This window comes from Capra hircus, chromosome 4 (assembly GCF_001704415.2).
Source record: "Capra hircus breed San Clemente chromosome 4, ASM170441v1, whole genome shotgun sequence".
Taxonomy (NCBI): Eukaryota; Metazoa; Chordata; class Mammalia; order Artiodactyla; family Bovidae; genus Capra; species Capra hircus.
Window position 1 is genome coordinate 79997290 of NC_030811.1, and position 23074 is coordinate 80020363.

A 23074-nucleotide genomic window follows, 5' to 3' on the forward strand; every position below is an offset into this window, starting at 1 on the left:
ATACCATAGAAAAACAAAGGTTAATTAGATACTATTGACAATTATATGTCAATATATTTGATCACCTAAAAGAAATAAGGTAAATTCCTAGAAACATACAACCTACCAAAACTGAATCATAAAGAAACAGAAAAACTGAATACACCAATTACTATTAAACAGCTTGAATTAAAAAATCTAAAACCTTTCACCAAACAAAAATTTAGGATCTGACAACTTCATTGGTGATTTCTATGAAACGTTCAAACAAGAATTGATAAAAATTCTTCTCAACTCTTCCCAAAAACAGAAGAGGAAGCATGCCAAACTCATATTACAAGTCCAGCAAAACTATCGTACCGACATCACATAAGAAAGTCAAAAGAAAAGTATAGATTAATATCCCTGGTAGACACAGATGCAAAATTCTCAACAGAATATAAACAAGGCAAATTCAACAACACGTTAAAATGCTTATACACTGTGAATATGTGGAACTTATTTCAAGGACACAAGGATTGTTCAACATGTACAAATCATTCCATGTTATACACCACACTAACAAAATGAAAAATAAAAATCACAATTATCTCAATAGATACACAAAAAGCATTTGACAAAATTCAACACTTATTTATTATTAAAAACTTCCAACAGAATTACAGGAAACGTACCTCAACATAATAAAGGCCATTTATGACAAACCCACAGCTAACATCATATCCATGGTGAAAAGCTGAAAAACTTTCTTCTAAGATCAGTAACAAGACAAGGGTGACCACCCACAATTGTTACTCCACATAGTACTGGAAGTCTGAGCTGCATCCATCAGATAAGAAAAAGAAATTAAAGATGTCTACATTGGAAAGGAAGAGGTAAGACTGTCTCTGCAGATGACTTGATATTATAGGCAAAAAGTCCTAAAGATTCTGCCAAAAAATAAAGAAAAAAGAAAGACACAGTTAGAACTAGTAAAAAAAAATTCCATCAAGTAGCATGATACAAAACCAAAGTACAAAAATGTTGCCTTTCTATACACTCTATAAACTCTCAGACACAAAAACTAAGAAAACAATCCCATTTGCAATTGGTTCAAGATGAACCATGCACATAGGAATAATGTAACTGAGGTGGTGAAAGATAAATTCTTTCTCCTAAATTCTGCACACTGAAAAATGAAATGATGAAATAAATAAGTCACAAAGATCTTCCATGATCATGAATTGAAAGAATATTTGCTAGCTTAAAACTCAACAGTCAAAAAATTAAGATCATGACATACGGTCCCATCACTTCACGGCAAACAGAGGGGGAGAAAATGCAAGCAGTGATAGATTTTATTTTCTTGGGCTCCAAAATCACTGTGGACAGTGACTGCAGCCATGAATTAAAAGGCGCTTGCTTCTTCGATGAAAAGTTATGACAAACCTAGACAGCAGAGAATTCACTTTGTCAATAAAGGTCTGTATAATCAAAGCTAGGGCTTTTCCAGTAGTTGTGTATGAATGTGAGAGTTGGACCATAAGGATGGCTGAGCACCCAAGAATTGATGCTTTTGAACTGTCGTGCTAGAGAAGACTCAAGAGTCCCTTGGACAGCAAGGAGATCAAACCAGTTGATCCTAAAGGAAATTAACTGTGAATATTCATTGGAAGGACTGATGCTGAAGCTGAAGTTCCAATTCTTTGGCCACCTGATGTGAAGAGCTGACTCATTGGAAAAGAACCTGATGCTGGGAAAGACTGATGGCAGCAGGAGAAGGGGGCAACAGAGGATGAAATGACTGAATGGTATCATAACTCAACGGACATGAGTTTGACCAAACTCCAGGAGATAGTGAAAGACAGGGAAGTCTGATATGCTGCAGTCCATACGGTCGCAAAGAGCTGGACATGACTGCGCGCCTGAACAACAGCCGTGATGGAAAACAGGTGGAGGTTTCTCAAAAAATTAAAAATGCAATAAGGTCAAGCAATTCCACTCCTGGGTATTAGAAGTAAAAAAGAACCTTGATTTTGAAAGATTTCTACATTCCCGATATTGCTGCAGCATTACTAACAATAACGAAGATCAATCAGTCAACTGATCAATTGATTTATCTATCTAGAACAGACTATCAAATAGCCATAAAAAATAAAATCTTGACCTTCGTGACACCATGGATGGTCCTTGAGGACCATAAGTAAAATAAGTCAAACAGAAAAAGACAAACACAGTATGATTTCATTTATATGTGGAATACAAAAGAAAAAAAAGTCAAGCTCAGATATACAGGAAACAAATTGCTGGTTGCCAGAGGCAAGGAGTGGGGGTAGATGAGTCAGCAAAATGTGTCAAAATGATACAAACTTCTAGTAATTAAGTCCTTGGTATATATTATACAATATGACAACTCAGTAAATAATCTTGTATTGCACATTAGAAAGCTGCTAAGACAGTAAACCTTTAGTGTTTATCACAAGAATAAAGAACTGTAACTATTTACAGTGATAGTTGCTACCTAGACTTATTTTAGTGATTATTTCACAGTGCATATAAACCAAATCTTTGCTGTACACCTGAAACTAAGGTAATGTTATGCCCTACGTATCTGCACAGGATTGGTCCAGGACCTCCATGAATACCAAAATCCAAGGAGACTCAAGTTCCTTACATAAAATGGCATAGTGCAATTGGTCCTCCATAGCTGCCATTCACATCCTCAGATTCAACCAAGCATCTGCCCTTCACATCTCCAGATTCAACCAAGAACAAACTGAATTCCAAGTCTGGTAAAACCTGCATGTAGGGAACCCAAGGATATGAAGACATGGCTGTGTGTCAACTGTACAATATTCTTCAGTGTATTTACCTCAGCTAGAGAATAAATAACAAGGACATGAACTAAGTGTGGAAGTTAAAGTGACTCATTAGATATCAGGTAGAGCGCTTGTTAGGACTTCCCAGATGGTGCTAGTGGTAACGAACCCGCCTGTCAACGCAGGAGGTGTAAGAGGCGTGGGTTTGATCCCTAGGTTGGGAAGATCCTCTGGAGGAGGAAATGGCAACTCACTCCAGTATTCTTGCCTAGAGGATCCCGTATAGTCCATAGGGTTGTAAACAGTCAGACACGACTAAAGTGACTTCAAAACTCCTTTGCTCTCTTCTCATATATTATTTATGTTTATTGGACAATAACATTTTATTTTGCTTTTCTTTTTATGGTAAACATTTGCAAACTTGGGCTTTTAATATTTAAAAAAAATCTTCAATTTAGTTTTTATTATTTTTGTGAAAACATTTTTTCTATTGTGAATAAATTTAAAATTCCTATAACCTTCTTTCTCTAAATGTGATGGATAGAAATTTGGTTTTGTTGCCGGGGATTTGAATTCAAGGCCTACCACTTACTTTTGTAGGTAAGGCCTACCACTTTCATGACCTTGCAAAAATTAATTAAGCCCAGTGTGTTAGTTCCCTTACATGTAAAATAAAAATTCTGATACCTAAACCATGGAGTATCTTTGATTAATTTAATAATGTATGTCAAGTGTTTTCCACAGTGAATGAAACAGAGTAAGTAAATGCTAATTAAGACCCTGTGACTTTGGTGCCCACTTGCTCAGTCGTGTCTGACTCTCTGTGACCCCATGGACTGCAGCTGCCAGGCTCCTCTGTCCATGGAATTTACCAGGCAAGAAGACTGGAGTGGGTTGCCATTTCCTACTCCAGGGGATCTTCCTGACCCAAGGATCAAACCTGTGTCTCTTGCATCCATGCATTGGCAGGCAGATTCTTTACCACTGCACACCCTGGAAAGCTGTAACCTTGGTAGGTAGCAAATGTGAGTTGATTGTCAGGTAACTCATATTTCTCTTCTGTCAAAATTGGTAGCCCTGGAAAAACTACTCAAATTAACTGACTTATGCAAAGAGTTGAAAGTTTATTATTACTGCCTTATTCTTATATGTAGTACATCTTGGATTTGAAGTTACCCTAGTTACAAGGTAATAAGTTGGTCTAAACTATAGATGGATGTTGGCAGAAGACACATGATACTCCTGGGACAAAGACAAAAAGTTTTGTTACAGCTATAAAAACAATAAGTATCAGCCTACTTGCTGTCACATCCTTGGACCTTATGTCTCACAGGGGAGATATAACAGGGTCAAATGGATGCCGTGCACATAGTGAGACTCATGAAGCCTAAATCTGAGGGATCCACCACTTTCACAGCAAGCAGTAAGCAATGCCTCTGATGGTTTGGGAGCAGGAGTAAGACATTATTTCATTCTCGTAGGTTCACCACTAAAAACATAAGCCCAAGAAAAGACCCATGTATGAGCAGTTAGGGCCTTTCCTTCTGGCACACCAGCAGAATATGCAGCAACCCTAAGCCCAACAGCTACTATTTCCTTTAGTTGCATATCCTACCCAGCCATGTGTGACAGGTTATTATTATGTTTACTCTTTTTAGCTCTATGATAAAAAATCTGATAAACTTCTGGTTAGTGATATTAAACTGACTTCTTCGTGGAATGATTTTCAAGTTCTCAATGTGCTATAAATTTCCAAGAAGAAAAATTTACTGTTCAGCATTTCCCTAAGTTTTATGACCATGAGTTTCTTCTATTTAAGAATACCAATTGCAGTTTTTCAAAAGTACTGTGGGCTGCTGCTATTTTGCTTGCCTCTATTTACTGACCTTTTAACAAAAATCACTGCAATACTCTTATCTATCCATGAATATAATATTCCTTGGTCTAGTATTTTTCTGGTGGCAACTTTAGGATTTTCTATCTACAGTATCATGTCCATCTGCATCAATGAATTTGGTAAAATTACCGTCTACGAAACTAATATACAGAAATTTGTTGCATTTCTCTACAGTAACAACAAAATAACAGAAAGGTAAATTAAGGAAATAATCCTATTTACCATAACATCACAAAGAACAAATGTCTACAAATAAATGTAGCTAAAGAGGTAAAAGACCTGCATTTGGAAAACAACACAACTCTGATGAAACAAACTGAAGATGACACAACCAGAAAGATATCCCTTGTTCTTAAATTGAAAAAATTAATATTGTTAAAATGACTATACTCTCCAAGGCAGTCTAGAGATTCAGTGCAATCCCTATCAAATTATCAATGGTATTTTCCACAGAAACAGCAATTTTTAAAAAAATTGTATGGAAATACAAAAAGACCCCAAAATAGCAAAAGCACTCTTGAGAAAGAAGAATAGAGATGGAAGAGTCAGACTCTCTGACTTTCAATTCAGTTCAGTTCAGTCACGTCCGACTCTTTGCAACCCCATGAATCGCAGCACGCCAGGCCTCCCTGTCCATTACCAACTTCCAGAGTTCACTCAGACTCACGTCCATCGAGTCAGTGATGCCATCCAACCATCTCCTCCTCGGTCATCCCCTTCTCCTCCTGCCCCCAATCCCTCCCAGCATCAGAGTCTTTTCTAATGAGTCAACTCTTTGGACAATACTAAAAACCTATAGTCATCAAAACAGTATGGTACTGGCACAAAAACAGATACTTAGATCAATGAAATAGAATACAAAGCCCAGTAAGAAACCCATCCAATTAATGGTAAATTAATCTACAAAAAATGTGGTAAGAATATACAATGAAGAAAAGATCATCTATATAACAAACAGTACTGGGAAAACTGGACAGCTATGTATAAAATAATGAAGTTAGAACACTTTCTAACATCATATACAAAAATGAAGTCAAAATGCCTTAAGACCTAAACATAGTACTGGATTCTATGAAACTCCTATAGGAAAACATAGGCAGAATATTGTGACATAAACAGCAACACCTTTTAGATACACTTTCTAGAGTAATGGTAATAAAAACAAAAATAGCAATTGTGATCCTATTAAATGTAAAAGCTGTTGCACAGCAAAATAAACCATAAACAAAACAAAAAGGCAATCTATGAATGGGAGAATATATCTGCAAATGATGTAACTGACAGGGGATTAATTTTCAATATACACAAACAGCTCATTCAATTCAATATCAAAAAACAAAACTAAACACCCAATCAAAAAATGAGCATATCTAAATAGACAGTTTTCCAAAGAGGACAAATAGATGGCCAACAGGCAGATGAAAAGATGCTCAATATCACTAATTTTCAGAGAAATGCAAACCAAAACTTCAGTCAGGTATCAGCTCATACCAGTTAGAATGTCCATCATCAAAAATAATAAATGCTAAATAAGGTGTGGATAAAAATTCCTACACTGTTGATGAAAATGTAAATTAATTCAGCCACTGTGGAGAACAATATGGAGTTTCCTTAAAAGAAAAAATATATTGTCATTTATCCAGTGACCCCATTGCTGGGGTTACACCCAGAGAAAACTATAATTAAAAAGACCCAAGCATCCTAATATTCTTAGCAGGATTATTTACAATAGCCAAGACAGGTAAGCCCCCTAAATGTCCATCAACATAGGGATGCATAAAGAACATGTGATATAAAATCATAATGGAGTAATACTCAGACATAAAAAGAATGAAATAATGCCATTTTCAGCAACATAGATGGACCAAGAGATTATAATACGAAGTAAAGTAAGTCAGACAAGAGTAAGACAAGCTTCACCTGACATTGATTATGTGTGAAATATGAAAAATTGACACAAATTAACTTATTTGCAAAACTGAAATAGACTTGCAGATTCAGAAAACAAACTTATGGTTACCAAATTGAAAGGGACAAATTAGGAATTTGGGATTAAAACATATACACTACTATAAATAAAATAGATAAACATAGGGACCTACAATATAGCACAGGGAACTATACTCAGTATCTCGTAAAAATACACAATGGACAAGAATCTAAAAAGAATATACAAATGTATTCTTTTTCATTGTGTGCATAACCCAACCATGGTTTAACTACACAATGAAACAGCACTCAGCAAAGAAAGAAAATGCTGATACACTCAACAACACGGGTACACTTTAAATGTGTTATGCTAAGTGAAAAACCTCATTCTCAAAGGGCCACATATTGTATGACAATATCCACTTGTATGACATTCTCAGTTCACTTCAGTTCAGTTGCTCAGTCATGTCCAACTCTTTGCAACCCCATGGACTGCAGGACGCCAGGCTTCCTTGTCCATCACCAACTCCTGGAGCTTACTCAAATTCATGTCCATCAAGTTGGTGATGCTATCCAACCATCCATCCTCTGTCGTTCCCTTCTCCTCCCACCTTGAATCTTTCCCAGGATCAGGGTCTTTTCCAATGAGTCAGCTCTTCGCATCAGGTGGTCAAAATATTGGAGTTTCAGCATCAGTCCTTCCAATGAACATTCAGGACCTAAAGTTATGTCCAACCTAGACAGCATATTAAAAAGTAGAGACATTACTTTGCCAACAAAGATCCATCTAGTCAAAGCTATGGTTTTTCCAATGGTCATGCATGGATGTGAGTTTTAGACTATAAAGAAAGCTGAGCACCGAAGAATTGATGCTTTTGTGGTGTTGGAGAAGACTCTTGAGAGTACCTTGGACTGCAAGGAGATCCAACCAGTCCATTCTAAAGGAGATCAGTCCTGGATGTTCTTTGGAAGGACTGATGCTGAAGCTGAAACTCCAGTACTTTGGCCACCTGATATGAAGAACTGACTCATAGGAAAAGACCCTGATGCTTGGAAAGATTGAAAGTGGGAGGAAAAGGGGACAACAGAAGATGAGATGGTTGGATAGCATCACTGACTCAATGAACATGAGTTTGGGTAAACTCCGGGAGTTGGTGATGGACAGGGAGGCCGGGCATGCTGCAGTCCATGGGGTCGCAAAGAGGTGGACATGACTGAGTGACTGAACTGAACTGAACTAAACTGATTTCCTTTTCGATGGACTGGGTGGATCTCCTCTCAGTCCAAGGGACTCTCAAGAGTTTCCTCCAATTCTTCAGCACTCAGCTTTTTTTGTAGTCCAACTTTCACATCCAACATGACCATTGGAAAAATCATAGCTTTGACTAGATGGGACCTTTGTTGGCAAAGTAAAGTCTGCTTTTCAATATGCTATCTAGGTTGGCCATAACTTTTCTTCCAAGCAGCAAGTGTCTTTTAGTGTCATGTCTGCAGTCATCATCTGTAGTCACTTTGGAGCCCCCCCCAAATAAAGTCTGTCACTGTTTCCATTGTTTCTCATCTACTTGTTATGAAGTGATGGGACCGGATGCCATGATTTTTCTGAATATTGAGTTTTAAGCCAACTTTTTCACTCTCCTCTTACACTTTCATCAAGAGGCTCTTTAGTTACCATATGACATTCTACAAAAGGCAAAAGAGCAAGGCACAGAGAACTAATCAGTTATTTACCAGGTTAGCACTGGGGCAAGTGGGTGGCTGATGGTACAAGGAAATTACACTGGTGCTGCCGATTTTCTGCACGCTGTTTGCAGAGAAGGTTACAAGAACCTTTTTTATGAATGCTTAAGAAATGCATCAAACTGTATAACAAAATAAGATATTTTAATTGTATGTAAATGTAGAATGTTTAAGTCTCATCAGAAAAACATAAAATATTTAAAAATATTTTGGGTAGTAACTTACAGAATTCCAATATGAGAAAGTCAATACAGAAAAACATTAAGTACTTCTTTTCTATAGTTTATTTTTGCATATTTCATATATTTCAGAAGCTCCAGACCAATGGGTACAATATAAGGAAGATAAAGAAGTTACATGTTGGCTCAAAAAAGCAGCCTCTTTACTCCAAAGTAACTGGATGCAAATTATTGAGGATAACCTGCAACTTCAGCTGGCAACAGTGAAGCTCCAAATGGGAACAGTCAGAGAGGGTGCCTAAAGCACCAGAAACTTGTCAGTCAAGACAAAAATTTCCTTTACATATAAAAATTTTGAAGCAAGTGATCAAAGTGATCACAAGGTGTAACACACAAAAGCATAAACTGCATTCACACAAGTTTGCATGTATATACAAGGATGTATACTTGAGTGTTAGTTTACATATGGATGTGTATAAAGATTGAAGTGAAGTGAAGGTATCAGTCACTCAGTCGTGTCCAACTCTTTGCGACCCAATGGACTGCAGCCCTCCAGGTCCTCTGTCCATGGGATTTTCCAGGCAAGAATACTGGAGTGGGTTGCCATTCCCTTTTCAGGGGATCTTCCTGACCCAGGGATCGAACCCATCTCCTGCACTGCAGGCAGATTCTTTACCATCTGAGCCACCAGGGAAGCCTTGTATAAATACTAGATCATAAAAATGACTTCTCCCTCTCTTCTCTTAGAGAGTTAAGTCAGCTTTGCAAAAGTTCAAGAGAAGTTTAGGTCTGCCAACACTTTCAGCAAGCCCAGTAAATTTACATACTGATCTGGCCCTGCCCACATGAGAACTATCTACATATAAAGAAGTGCTCCCTCTTTAATCTGTCTTTTACACACAGCTCTTACCACGGCTTCTATAAAGCATTTGGGTAAGTTTATTTTATATCTTTAATGCAGTACATTTACTTTCATCCTATGGTTTGATTCATTAAACTATATGGTTTAACTCTGAATTTTAATGACACTGATATTCTACATTTTATCTTTAAGGGTGGTCCTTTAAATTTTCTTTTAAAGATGATATCAGAAACCTCTGTTTTAATCACTCAGGCTTTCACTGGCATTATCATATCCTGCTTTGTCTTTTGTATTCAATTTTTTCTTTCTAAATTTTGCACATTTGTGTTTATTTTTAATCCCTGCAGATAAAGCCCCTCTTCGCCATATAAAGCAGATATAACCTGCCACTGGTTTAATATTTCTACAAATGAAAAAGGCAATGGTTAAAAAATAGAAGTTCTTTTATGCATATACACAGACACACAGTCATCTGTGTTTTGTATGTGCATAAGTATGTGTGAGTAAATCTCCATGATTAGTTACCCCAAGGATTAAAGTGATAAAGTATACTTTTACCTTATGGTCTTATATTGGTAACTACTATTTTGAGATACTTTACAGTGTATGTATACAATGTATGTGTTACAGGTCTTTAGAATGAATTTTTTTTTAATCTTAAAATAATTCTATTACTTGCCACTTAAAGAATATTGTCATTGTTCACTCCGTGTTTGCTGTATTTATTTTCTTTTCTAATAATAGCACATTTAAAATTGTTATTCAATCCATACAAATGTCTTGAAAAGAATATGTAAGCCTAGATCCTGATCAAGAACTCATTTATATGTGTGTGTGTATATGTACATATTTTTTTTCTTTCCAAAAAGGATATAGGCTTCTCAGTCAGTATAATCCTTGTTTTGGCACATATTAGCTGTGTGACCTCAACTAGTTGTCTAAAGAACATAGTAAGGTGATACGATAGGTCAACGAGATAACATATGGAGATATTTACGGATAAATATATGGATAGATGTGAGACACTTATTTGGACAACTGGCAGATAGTAAGTCTCCAATATAAATCAATGCTATTACTGTATCATTGTTATAATTTACAGATATTTGCTTACACATACAACCTAGAATTGCAATGTGTATGATATTAAAATTCTTTTCATTTGCTGAACTGTAAAGAAGCGAATCTCTACAAATTTTTACAGCCACATAGAAACCACATATAGCTTCACATTTTAAAATTTAAATCTACCGTATGATTTGATCTTCAGTTTAAGGATGTAGGCAGCCAGTACAGTTATTCTCTTTGACAAGAAAGGAAATCAGGAGTGTATCTGTGTACTGCCAGTTTGCAAAACCTGCTACTATTAACAGAGCTGTGGTCAGAATGTGGCCACAAGAGTCCTCTTACAAAACTCTTAATATGCGTCTGTCATCTGTGTTCTGGGCTTCCCTGGTGGCCCAGACAGTAAGGAATCTGTCTGCAATGTGGGAAAGCCAGTTTTGATCCTGGGTTGGCAAGATACCCTTGAAAAGGGAATAGCAACCCACTCCAATATTCTTGCCTGGAGAATTTCACAGCCAGAGGAGCCTGACTAGCTGCAGTCCATGGGGTTGCAAAAGAGTCAGACACAATTGGCAACTAACACTTTTCACTTACAGTTACTACACTTTCTTTTTCCTCTTTCACTTCACAAATGATAAACTCCATGAATGAGGTTCTCTAGAAGTACTGTTTTAAAGGATTTTTTTGAAAATATACAAATGGTAGAAGAAAGCATGTTTATTATTTTTCATATTCTTTGAGAAGGCCTTTCAAAGCATGACACAATACTTAAAAGGAATCACTGTGAAAGTTAATGGCATAAAAGTTAAAATTTCTCAATAATTTAAAAATACAAAAAAAATTTTAAGTAGTCCAAACATTTTTTTAACTGTCAAATTAGGAAGACTGGCTATTTCCTTACTAATTAATAAGGAAGGGTAAAACCTACAGAGGGGAAAAAAGATGAACAAAATTATTATCACTAATATTTAAAACTGTAAATGCCAATACAGTTAAGAAAATAGGTTAAACTTCACTCAATTAAATACTTAACAATAAAATACATACTTGTTAAAAACAAAGTTCAGTATAAACCAGTGTGAGTTATGTATGGAGATGGGCATTTTCAAACATTGCTTTTATCTGTTTTAACTGAAATTTGGTAAAAACTCTCTATACCAAAAAATGTATATATTTTCAATCCAAAAACTTTACTTTCTGGTGTTTACTAGTGCTCAAGTACATAAACAAAACTGCATAGACACAAATTTTTAGCATTATTTTTGTAAGATCAGAGAACTAGAAAAAACAAAAGTTACATTAAACATGATAATGGTCATTTAAAAGACATTCTATAGTTATTATGGACTACTTTTCAATAATGGATTAAAAAAAAAAAAGAGTTAACACTATCCATGAGATGAGAATTTCTCCAAGGCACTTCATATTAAAGAAACAAGTTGCAAAAAGTGTGACTCAGTATATACTTCAATCCGTTGTTGTTTAGTCACTAATTTGTGTCTGACACCTTTGTGACCCCATGGGCTGGCTGTCCATGAGACTTTCCAGGCAAGAATACTGGAGTGGGTTGCTATTTCCTTCTTCAAAGGATCCTCCCAACCCAGGAATCAAGCCTGGTCCTCCTTCCACAATTCCTGCATTGTGGGCGAGTTCTTTTACCGCTGGGCCACATACATATATTTGTGTGTGTGTTATAAACTGACAAGCATATGTTTATAACTTTATAATACACACACACACATATATATATAGATACACACACATATATATATTTAAAATTTATATAATTCCTAGGAGGATGTGGACATACTTAACATTGGTCACTTCTGAAGAACTGATTTGGTGATTAATATTTTTTTCAACTATTTTCATTTGTTTTTTTACTATTCCATGTCACATTAATATATTCTATAAGATAACCAGTTTCCAATATCATGGTTTGTGCTAAGTCCTTCATATTACCACTCTTTATCTTTATAACTATCCTGAGAAAAACCTATTTCCACTACGACTGAGAGAGAAGCAGAGTAGTAATAATGAGTCACACACTGTAGCAAGGGATGAATTCCAAATTTCAACTTACGTCCATTTACTTCCCTAGCACAGGCCTTTCATTTCAAGCATATTTGTGATATGACCTAACATTATAATAACCTCTCATTTCTGGTCATTCTCATATCACTGTAGTTATGATAATCATGTGGGTTTCCATGTATTCGACTGATTACCAGCTACCAGCCTGCTCTGTGCTCTGGGGCTTCAGCAGTGCACTAAGCAGACAAGTGTCCCCTCCCCCTCACAATAGAGCTAACATTCTAACAGACACAGAAACAGGACCAAAAAAAAATCAATCAAATGTATGTCTGATGGAGATATGTAATCTCCACGAAACAGAGAAGAGGAGAAAATGGCCAGGGGCAAAAATGGAAAGGGAAGCATTTTGCTGGCTTGTAATCAGGTGCCTGTCAAGTGCTACACACAACTTAATTAGTTCTTATTATGATTCTTTAATTGAGTTTCCTCCATTTTTTGATTAAGAAAATAAGTTATTTAACTCCAAATCCCCAGTCAATAAAGCTAGTGGTGGTAACATCAGGAGTCAGTTATGTCTGATTCCAAATTCTGAGCAGTCCTTCAAAAAAAAATATAAAAAAGCGTTCCCAAAGCACTGTTCATAAGCTGTCATTGGCATATAGATAATTTTAGTTTTCATTCCACTAAATTTGTCTAGTGCTCTGCAGCGGTCCCCAACCTTTTCGTCCCCTGCCACTCACCTCCTGCTGCGCACCCCATTCCTAACAGGTCCCGCACCTATAGGCGGCCCAAGGGTTGGGGACCCCTGCAGTGGATTCCATGGGGTTGCTGAGGGTCGGACATGACTGAGTGACTTCACTTTCCCTTTTCACTTTCATGCATGGGAGAAGGAAATGGCAACCCACTCCAGTGTTCTTGCCTGGAGAATCCCAGGGATGGGGGAGCCTGGTGGGCTGCTGTCTATGGGGTCACAGAGTTGGACATGACTGAAGCGACTTAGCAGCAGCAGCAGCAGTGGATTAACATAAGGTTTATCCTCATATAAAACATACTGTTAGGTAGAAAGTTAGGCATGAGCAACAGAGGGGTAGCCTAGCTGATAAAGTTTCAAGCTAAACGCTAAACCCCACCTCCACAGGCCGGGTGAGGCTGAGGAAGAGTTCACAGATATGCTGCAAAATAACCACAAAAACGTTTCCAGCTCCACCCAGCCTATGTGCCCCTGCGGCACAGTGGACACAAACCAAGCACAGGGACTTCTCCTACCCCACCACGCGCTTCCTTAATGCACAGCTGTGTCCTCAAGTATGGGGAAGACATGCACAATAGAGTCTGTTATGTAACTTGCAACTGTCAATCAAAAACGTCAATCCACGCCTACCTAGATGAATACACAAAAGCCCTGACTTGAAAAACCCTATCCCTCATCATTTCAGGGCAGTGCCTTTATTGGTTTGCCCACTTCTCCTTTGAGGTGTTCTTTCTGTTTTCTTCAATAAACTTATTTCTGCTATGGGTAAGACCTCAGATTCTTCTTTGTGTCTTTATCAAGAACCAAGGCCCATGAGGATGGGTCCTCTTAGACTCTACTTATTATCTGCGGACACATACCCTTCAAAATATTGTACGTACATAATCTTTTTAAAATGTAAACCTCAACATAAACTACTCAGAAATGATATGGTAATTTTCTGCCTTACTGTTTCAGATGAGTATTTTGCTTAAAATATAAATATATGGTTGCAGATTTTACATAGCTCTGTATTTTCCAGGTCTTGTATGCTAAGCTATTCAAGAACGTTGTTTATGGGACTGAACACTTAAGAGCTGTCTCTGGGAATGGAAATATAACTCTTTGGGCTACTCACAGAAGTATGTGACATTTTTCTTTCCAGAGACAGAGAATTTGGATGGTGTTAGGCTACTGATTGGGCTTCCCAGGTGGTGCTTGCAGTAAAGAACCAGCCTGCCAATGCAAGAGACCTAAGAGATATCAGTTCAGTCCCTGGGTCTGGAAGATCCCCTGGAGAAGGGCATGGCAGCCCCAGTATTCTCGCCTGGAGAAACCCTTGGACAGAGGAGCCTGATGGGCTATAGTCCATGGGGTCATAGAGTGGGACACAACACGACTGAAAAGACTTAGCATGCACAGGCTACTGATTAGTGATCCAAGGAACTTGAGCGTCAATTTAGGCATTTACATGTATTTTTCTGAATTATCTTCCTCTATTAGTGGTCATACTTTCATTATAATTTAACTAAACTTTCAATATATCTAAGATATGCTGTTTTAAAATAGCAACTGAAATTCTGTGTTAGTGGGCTAATATTGTCACACTGGAGGCTGTGTATGGTGTATGTATCCGTGAGAATTAAGGCCGAGAAGGAAATGTATCAAAGCAGCTTAAATACAATAAAATAGACATTCTTAATCAAAATAATTGTTAAATTAGCTTTTATACTACCATCTTACTAATACAACAAAGATACAAGGTCTCAATTTTAAAGAAATTATCTTTTTAAAATATGTAAACTTTCTGTAAGTTATTCTTAAATGAAAAGTATAATGAGCTTACACAGCCCACTTCTAGTTTGTCTTAATTAAGTGGTCTGACATTGGAAAAAACAATCCCAATATAATTTTTTTATAACTTACTTTTACATAAAGGTATCAGTCAAAATACCCTGGAAAAAGAAAGAAATTCTCCAGAAAAGAAAAAATGCTTTGAGTTCCTTCCCAGCTGTGTTGCAAAGCTAGCAATTGCAAGGAGCCTACACACGGTTTAAATATTATCTAAAGAAACTAAATGCATTTCTGCCTATTATTGTTAGGTTGTCTTTCAAAGCTGATTGAGAACCATTTATTCAGCTGGTTTGTCCGTCAGATGAAAGCTTAACCTCTGAAGATTTTTATTTTGCTTGTAGGATTGAGAATTTCTTTGTAAAAAAATGCATTTTTAATAGGGAGGGTCTTTCATTTCTCCCCAGTGCAATGCCTTTTCAAGTTAACTTAAGAAAATACTTTTTATATTAAAATATCATCCTAAATAGTAATTCTATTTAAATGTTATTTAATAGTTGGTTTTTTATCTAAAAAATCTAGAGAAATAATATTTTTGGTTTTCATAGAAGAATTTTGCTGTGATCACGAAACTTTTGTAAAACTAACAGAAAGTGACAAATGGTGGAAAAAATCCAGTTAGAAAAATAGGTTTTTTCCTTTATGACTGACAGTCTCCAATTATTTTCACAAGTGTCAAGCACAACATTTTAGATTAATGCTGTATAGAAAAGCGCATTTTATTTAAACTTCATGAAATGAGTTCTGGAAGCTAAACCATACAGGGAAGTGCGACTCTGCTAATTCTCCCTAATCTGTACTTCTGATCCCCTGGATCTAATTTTGTTGTGTTCAGTTGCTTAGTTGTGTCCAACTCTTTGCAACCCCATGGACTGTAGTATGCCAAGCTTCCCTATCCTTCACCATCTCCTGAAGCTTGCTCAAACTCATGTCCATTAAGCCAGTGATGCCATCCAACCATCTCGTCCTCTCCCTTCAATCTTTCCCAGCATCACGACCCCAGTTATCATCTGGAATAATGACTCTGCAGTAAAACAGAGCACACTAGAGCCCACTCAGCAAGTTATTTCCTTACGTCTCTCTGGCCTCTGACTTATTTGGAAAAATGGTTTAGAAAAAAAAAAAGTGCTGCTGAATGATCTCAGATGGAGGTCATCACCAGAATAGAAAAACAGACCTTGCAAAACAATGTCAGTAAGAGGACGCAAGTTTCTTTCTTCTCCTTTTTAAATTTCTCTTGCAACAGATCACTCACAGGGACCTGATATATTTTTTTAAGCATATTTAAACTCACACTTTTTTTTTTTTTTGTAATAAGGACTTTAGTGTAGAGTTTTTCTACAGAATAACATTTGGTCCTAAGAATAACTGTCTATTTAGATATTGGAGCATTTGTTTGAAAAATCCCTCTTAGCCTTTTTAAAAGTAAGTCATAATGATTGTTTTTAAATAAAAAGATTTATGCTTCCCAAATAATAGATTACACTACTATATAAATACTCTTAATGAGTTATAGAACACAAGCAGCAAGCAGGACATGTTGTCTTGAAGTTATTAGGCTTTTTTTAAAAATTAGGTTTTGTGTTTTCCAAGTTCTCAACCTTACCTTTTATGTTTAAAAATATTGAAACTTTGTCCAATAGTTAATGTCATTTTGCTTGATGTTTAAAATTGTACATTTATCTGTAAACATTTGTTAACATTTAAAATGATGTAGTATCCATTTTTATTACTGGGGAATTTTCATTGTCTATTAAGCTATTTGTACATGATATTTAATTTAAATTATGAATGAAAATAACCATAATGAAAATAAACATCATTACAGCAGAATTAGTTCCTATTAAACAACTTGCCATACTTGTACCAATATGGTTCACAATATGTAATGTTAACTAATTATTATTTTAGAGAGTCTATTAGTTTGTTTAATCTTCTGCCATAATTGCACAGATTTTGGTGAACTTGGCTTTGTTCACACAGTAATGCAATGTCTATTTTGGATATGCTCTTATTATGCATTTCTTAATGAACAAGGGCACTTTAATTTTTACCAGAGATAGTGAATTATATTAATTAAAATAATGATTCTGATTTAAATAAATTGTATAAATTATACACAATTTGGTAGAATAAAAATAAACCAAAATTTATACTTCTGGATATTTAGGAAGCTAATTACAGACAAAAGCAAATTATTTTCTTGAATGATGATACCAAGTTTAAATAAAGACAAATCATTCTATAGAAAAGTTTTAATTTACTTATAGTAAGTAAATTCATATATATTGTAAATAATAAATTCTCTAGAGAAAATTTCAGATAATTTCTGGAATTGTCAAGTAACATACTGAAAGATGTTATTAAAATCTTTGCATGTACTTTTTTCAATTGTTTACTATATAAACTAGTAAAAGAAACATTTGTTTTAAATACTCATCCATAAGTTTACCAACAAATACATTTTAAAAAATATTTTATGTAGAAATCCATTGGCACATGGGATAAATTATAAGATAAATTCATTATGGGACAAGCATGCACTCTTGCAATCTGAAACTGTTTTAAAGTTTCATAGCTCACATCCCAGGAAATTTTAACTCTGGGCAATGCCTTTTCTAGGTGGAGTCTCCCAGGGACTGTAGCTCTATTCACACATGGGAATAATTACAGATTCTTTGGGAACTTTCTCTGATTTTCTGAACTACTTATTGGAGACACTTCATGTAGCTCAGCCTTAGTTCCTACCACCATGTTGCCAACATTGTGCAAAGGCATAGCGCTTATATGTTCATTTTAGAAACACTTTGTAGATATGATAGCGAAGAAGAAACAGAAAAATTATGTTCTTTTTTTCAAAGAAAGCCCACATATAGATACATTTTTAATTCTACAAAAGGAATAGAATTTATGATCTATGAACTGACAGGACACAGCTGATCTCCCTATAGATTCAAGAGAAGTATGTGATTAGTGATATCTTAAAACACATTTTTTATTTTCTGTTCTTGATGTTAAGTCTCAATAATTAGTTTTCTTTCCTGCCCCTTTGTTTTCTAAACTTCAGTACTTTAAGCAATCAATAAATTACTAGAGACATCGATGTTTTGTCTATTTCTTAAGATGAAAAAATAAAGAAAATAGTTTAATCTAAAATTAGCAAATAAAACTTTAACATGTAAGAAGCTGCAATATTCTGTTATTAACACTCTTGATATGTTTGTATGTATAAATAATAATTTCTATCTTATGAACAAGATAAGAAAAAAAAACAAAAAAATTTTTGTTGTTGTTCCAGAACAGTTGTGTAATACACTGCAAACTATTATCCCTCTCAGGACCTCATTTTCCTCATTTGCTTATCTCCAAACCATCTTCAAGTATCTATGTATTTATCTCTTCTTTTCCATTTTAATAATATGTAAAATAAAACAATAGGGCTTCCCTGGAAATTCAGACGGTAAAGAATCTGCCTGCAATTTGCGAGACCTGGGTTTGATCCCTGGGTTGGGAAGATTCTCTGGAGAAGAGAATGGCTACCCACTCCAGTAATTTTCCCTGGAGAATTCCATGGGCAGAAAAGCCTGGTGGGCTACAGTCCACAGGGTCACAAAGAGTTGGACAGGACTGAGCAACTAACACACAAAATAAAACATTAACAGAATAGAATATACATTTTGGCTCCTATGTTGAATATCCTTCTATTTAGCAACTATTCTTTCTTCTTTTAATAAGCCATCTTCACAAAACACCAGATATTTTCATCTACTGTAACCTCATTACTGGTAACTATGTTGTAGATACTCTAAGACATGTATCTATAAAATGATTATAAACTTTCCACAGAGGAATTATAGCAAAATTTGTATGTGAAATGATAAATATGGTTTCTAAAAAGAAACTGCATTATTAAGAAAATCAGGTAAGCAAGAAAAATTTTTTACCCGCTACAAATAGCTACATTTGAGAGAAGAGTGGGGACAAACCACATTTTTTTGAAGATGAACATAAGTGAAAGAGCTGTTTAATAGAATGTGCTGAGTAACCTGAACTTTTCTCTTATGTATCCAGTGCATGCCTGATATAATGCCTTGTTCCCGCACTGCTTAAATGAATAAAACCACAATTGACCTTTTGTGGGGGCGGAAGATTTAAACTTATGGTTCCAATTTTATGCAGATTTTTTTCAATAAAAGCTAAATTACTACCCAAACCACAATGGCTGATTGGTTGAATCCATGCATACAGGACCACAGATAAGAAGGAATGATTGTATAGTTATAACCTCGATTTTCTACTGTGCACAGGATCCGTGCCTGTGACCCCTCTGTGATATTCAAGGGTCAATCAATTCTATTTCAAATTTATAGTATGAACACAAGTTTAAAGTATGACAATGACAGCAATATTTACTCATGGGGATAAGGCACTGAAGCATAATAAATGAACCCAAGTACAGTAATCCTTCCTTTACCCACGGGTGTGGGGGAAACATTCCATCACCTTCAGCTTGTGCATGAAACCACGGATAGCACCAAACTGTAAGTGGTTCCCTGTTATTCAAGATTTTGCTTTGCACAGTTTCAGTTACCCTCAGTTGACCTTATTTAAGTGTGAGTAGCTGAAACCACAGAAAGCAAAGCTGCTGATGTGATAAAGGAGAAATACACTCATGTGAAATACCCTGCATATTCTTAGAAAAAAAAAAAAAGGAAAACTTACATCAAGGTGACAAGAGTCAGTCAGGTAATTCAAAATATAAAAAAGTACATAAACTCAACTTCTTTCTGTCAAAAATACCAGTACATGTATTCAGGAATATTGGGTTTCCCTGGTAGCTCACACAGTAACGAATCTCCCAATGCAGGAGACCTGGGTTCAACTTCTGGGTCGGGAAGATCCCCTGGAGAAGGGAGTGGCAACCCACTCCAGCATTCTTGCCTGGAAAATCCCATGGACAGAGGAGCCTGGTGGACTACAGTCCACGGGGTCTCGAGTTGGACACGACTGAGTGACTAACACTATGCAGGAATATCAGAGTAACACTTAAATCTTGGCTTATATATCATCCAGACCAGTATTAGACTAGTAACTAACCATGCAATTCAAAAGAATAAATTATTGACACTTCTCTTTTCTGATGAACTTGACTGTATGGGCTATGTGCACTATCTCACTTCAATATTACGTTCAGAGCAGAGTCTAGCCAGTACCCAGGTCTGCCCATGACTCGACATCTCTGGACTCAGGGTCCTTGGATATCCTAGTAATGAGTTTTTAGGTTTACAGCGGGAGGCAATGCACAACATGTGCTCCCTGTGTCATCCAGTGGACTTTCTTCGGATGTTTTTTTCCCTTGAGACTCTTCCTGTAGTCCATGTGCTGCGTGAAGAAAGGAGAATGATTTTAGGAAAAATAGATTCTCAGCTAGGTGATGGCATAAAATCTGAAAAGGGACAAACATACACACATATATCCACTGTTAGCATTGACATAATTAAAATTTTTAAATCACTTATATGCCATCTGTCAGACCTGCAAAGAACATGGAGGTTGTTTTGGGTTCCCACCACCGCTGTAATCAAAGTCACTTTGCCTGGTCTTCCGTGTAAGAATTTGAATGAAGAACCAGTTCAGCTGCTTATATTAAAAACTGCAGATATTGTGTTAGCATCTTATGTTACACATAAGGAATTAAGAGTCATAGAGAGATTCAGTGGTGGCAATTCAGGCTCTGTTTTCATTGTCAGACCACCAGTCTCAATCACACAAAATATAAAATCCTTGTATTTTGATGACTATTTTAGGTATAACATGTATTTGAGAAACGGGGAATAGTCTATAAAATCGGTATTCAATAAAATATTATTTAATAACCCCCCCTGCTGAATATGATCCCACTTGTATCTGTACACAATATCTGGATGACTTTCTCTACTTAGCAATGACAATGACTGTTTAAGAGATTATGTTCCATGAACATTTTAAGTGGCTCTAAAATTAGATTTCACAAAGGAGATTCTACCTGAGAACATATAGTCATTATTATCAGGTTTACATAACTCGTTCCACTGCATTATGATAACCCTGGCCAAAGTCACAGGAAGCAGCATGTTGCTCTTCATCTTTCACCCTAAAGTTAGTAAAAAGCCCACCCTACTTGCTCAGTGACACATAATTTCCACAGGAAAAAATAAGTTACTTGTTTAGGCTTGTGTGTTTTTCATTTACACTTGAAAAAAAAAATGCCATAATGACCATTTTAGCTTCTTAGCCACCAGGACATCAGTGTGAATCAGTTTGTTCATCCTGATTTACAGTGGAAGTATCCTAAGACAAGAAGCACAAGCTGGAATCAAGATTGCCGGGAGAAATATCAATAACCTCAGATATGCAGATGACACCACCCTTATGGCAGAAAGTGAAGAAGAACTAAAGAGCCTTTTGATGAAAGTGAAAGAGGAGAGTGAAAAAGTTGGCTTAAAGCTCAACATTTAGAAAACGAAGATCATGGCATCCAGTCCCATCACTTCTTGGCAGATAGATGGGGAAACAGTGGAAACAGTGTCAGACTTTATTTTGGGGGGATCCCAAATCATTGCAGATGGTGATTGCAGCCATGAAGTTAAAAGACACTCCTTGGAAGGAAAGTTATGACCAACATAGATAGCATACTGAAAAGCAGAGATATTACTTTGCCAACAAAGGTCCATCTAGTCAAGGCTATGGTTTTTCCAGTGGTCATGTATGGATGCGAGAGTTGGACTGTGAAGAAAGCTGAGTGCCGAAGAATTGATGCTTTTGAACTGTGGTGTTGGAGAAGACTCTTGAGAGTCTCTTGGACTGCAAGGAGATCCAACCAGTTCACCCTAAAGGAGATCAGTCCTGGGTGTTCATTGGAAGGACTGATGCTGAGGCTGAAACTCCAATACTTTGGCCACCTCATGTGAAGAGTTGACTCATTGGAAAAGACCCTGATGCTGGGAGAGATGGGGGGGCAGGAGGAGAAGGGGACGACAGAGGATGAGATGGCTGGATGGCATCACCGGCTTGATGGACATGAGTTTGAGTGAACTCCGGGAGTTGGTGAGGGGCAGGGAGGCCTGGCGTGCTGTGATTCATGGGGTCGCAAAGAGTTGGTCACGACTAAGCGACTGAACTGAACTGATCCTAAGACAGGTAAAGGAAGATCTTAATAGATAAGAGAAAAATTTAACACATTTCCATGAAGATTTTTCTGACAGTTTTTCTGTCCACATTTTGTGAAAAGTCTAATTTCCCTTATTTTCTTACCATTATTTTCTTAGCCACATATGTGCATATGTGGAAAAAAGTGGAAAAAATGAAGTGAAGTCGCTCAGTTGTGTCCAACTCTTTGCGACCCCATGGACTGTAGCCTACCAGGCTCCTCTGTCCATGGGATTTTCCAAGCAATAGTACTGGAGTGGATTAGTATTTCCTTCTCCAGGGGATCTTCCCAACCCAGGGATCAAACCCAGGTCTCCCGCATTGTAGACAGACGCTTTACCGTCTAAGCTACCAGGGAAGTCCAGATTCTGAAATACTGAAGAAGTGAAGTTGCTCAGTCGTGTCCAACTCTTCGTGACCCCATGGACCGCGGCCTACCAGGCTCCTCCACCCATGGGATTTTCCAGGCAAGAGTACTGGAGTGGGTTGCCATTGCCTTCTCCGGATAAAGGGTTAGGTTACCTATAAGTGTCTCAGGCTGACAAAAGAAGGCAAAAGGTGAGAATACAGTAAACATGATTTCCTTAGGTAAGATTTCAGTATCTGAATCACTCAAAAGAAGAAAATTTTAAAAAGTAGAACTTTAAAGAAATGCTCTATGTGACAATATTTATTATTGCTATCACTGGTAGGTAGCTCAAATCAAGAAAAGAGTAAGACCTAGAAAGTTTTCTTTAAAAAAATTATTTATTTATAACTGGCAAAATGATCTGTTTCAGTTGTATGTTTTCCTTGTACTTTGATAATTGTACTGATATTTAT

The 23074-nt window shown here is 36.6% G+C and overlaps 1 protein-coding gene across 1 annotated transcript in view; it reads left to right on the forward strand.

The window, feature by feature from the left end:
- LOC108633303 (platelet glycoprotein 4-like) overlaps positions 9411-23074 on the forward strand; it is a 75586-nt gene continuing 61922 nt past the window's right edge. Inside the window, exon 1 of the mRNA XM_018047277.1 lies at positions 9411-9455. The gene's annotated coding sequence lies outside the window, so the exon portion shown is untranslated. The remainder of the gene's footprint in view (positions 9456-23074) is intronic.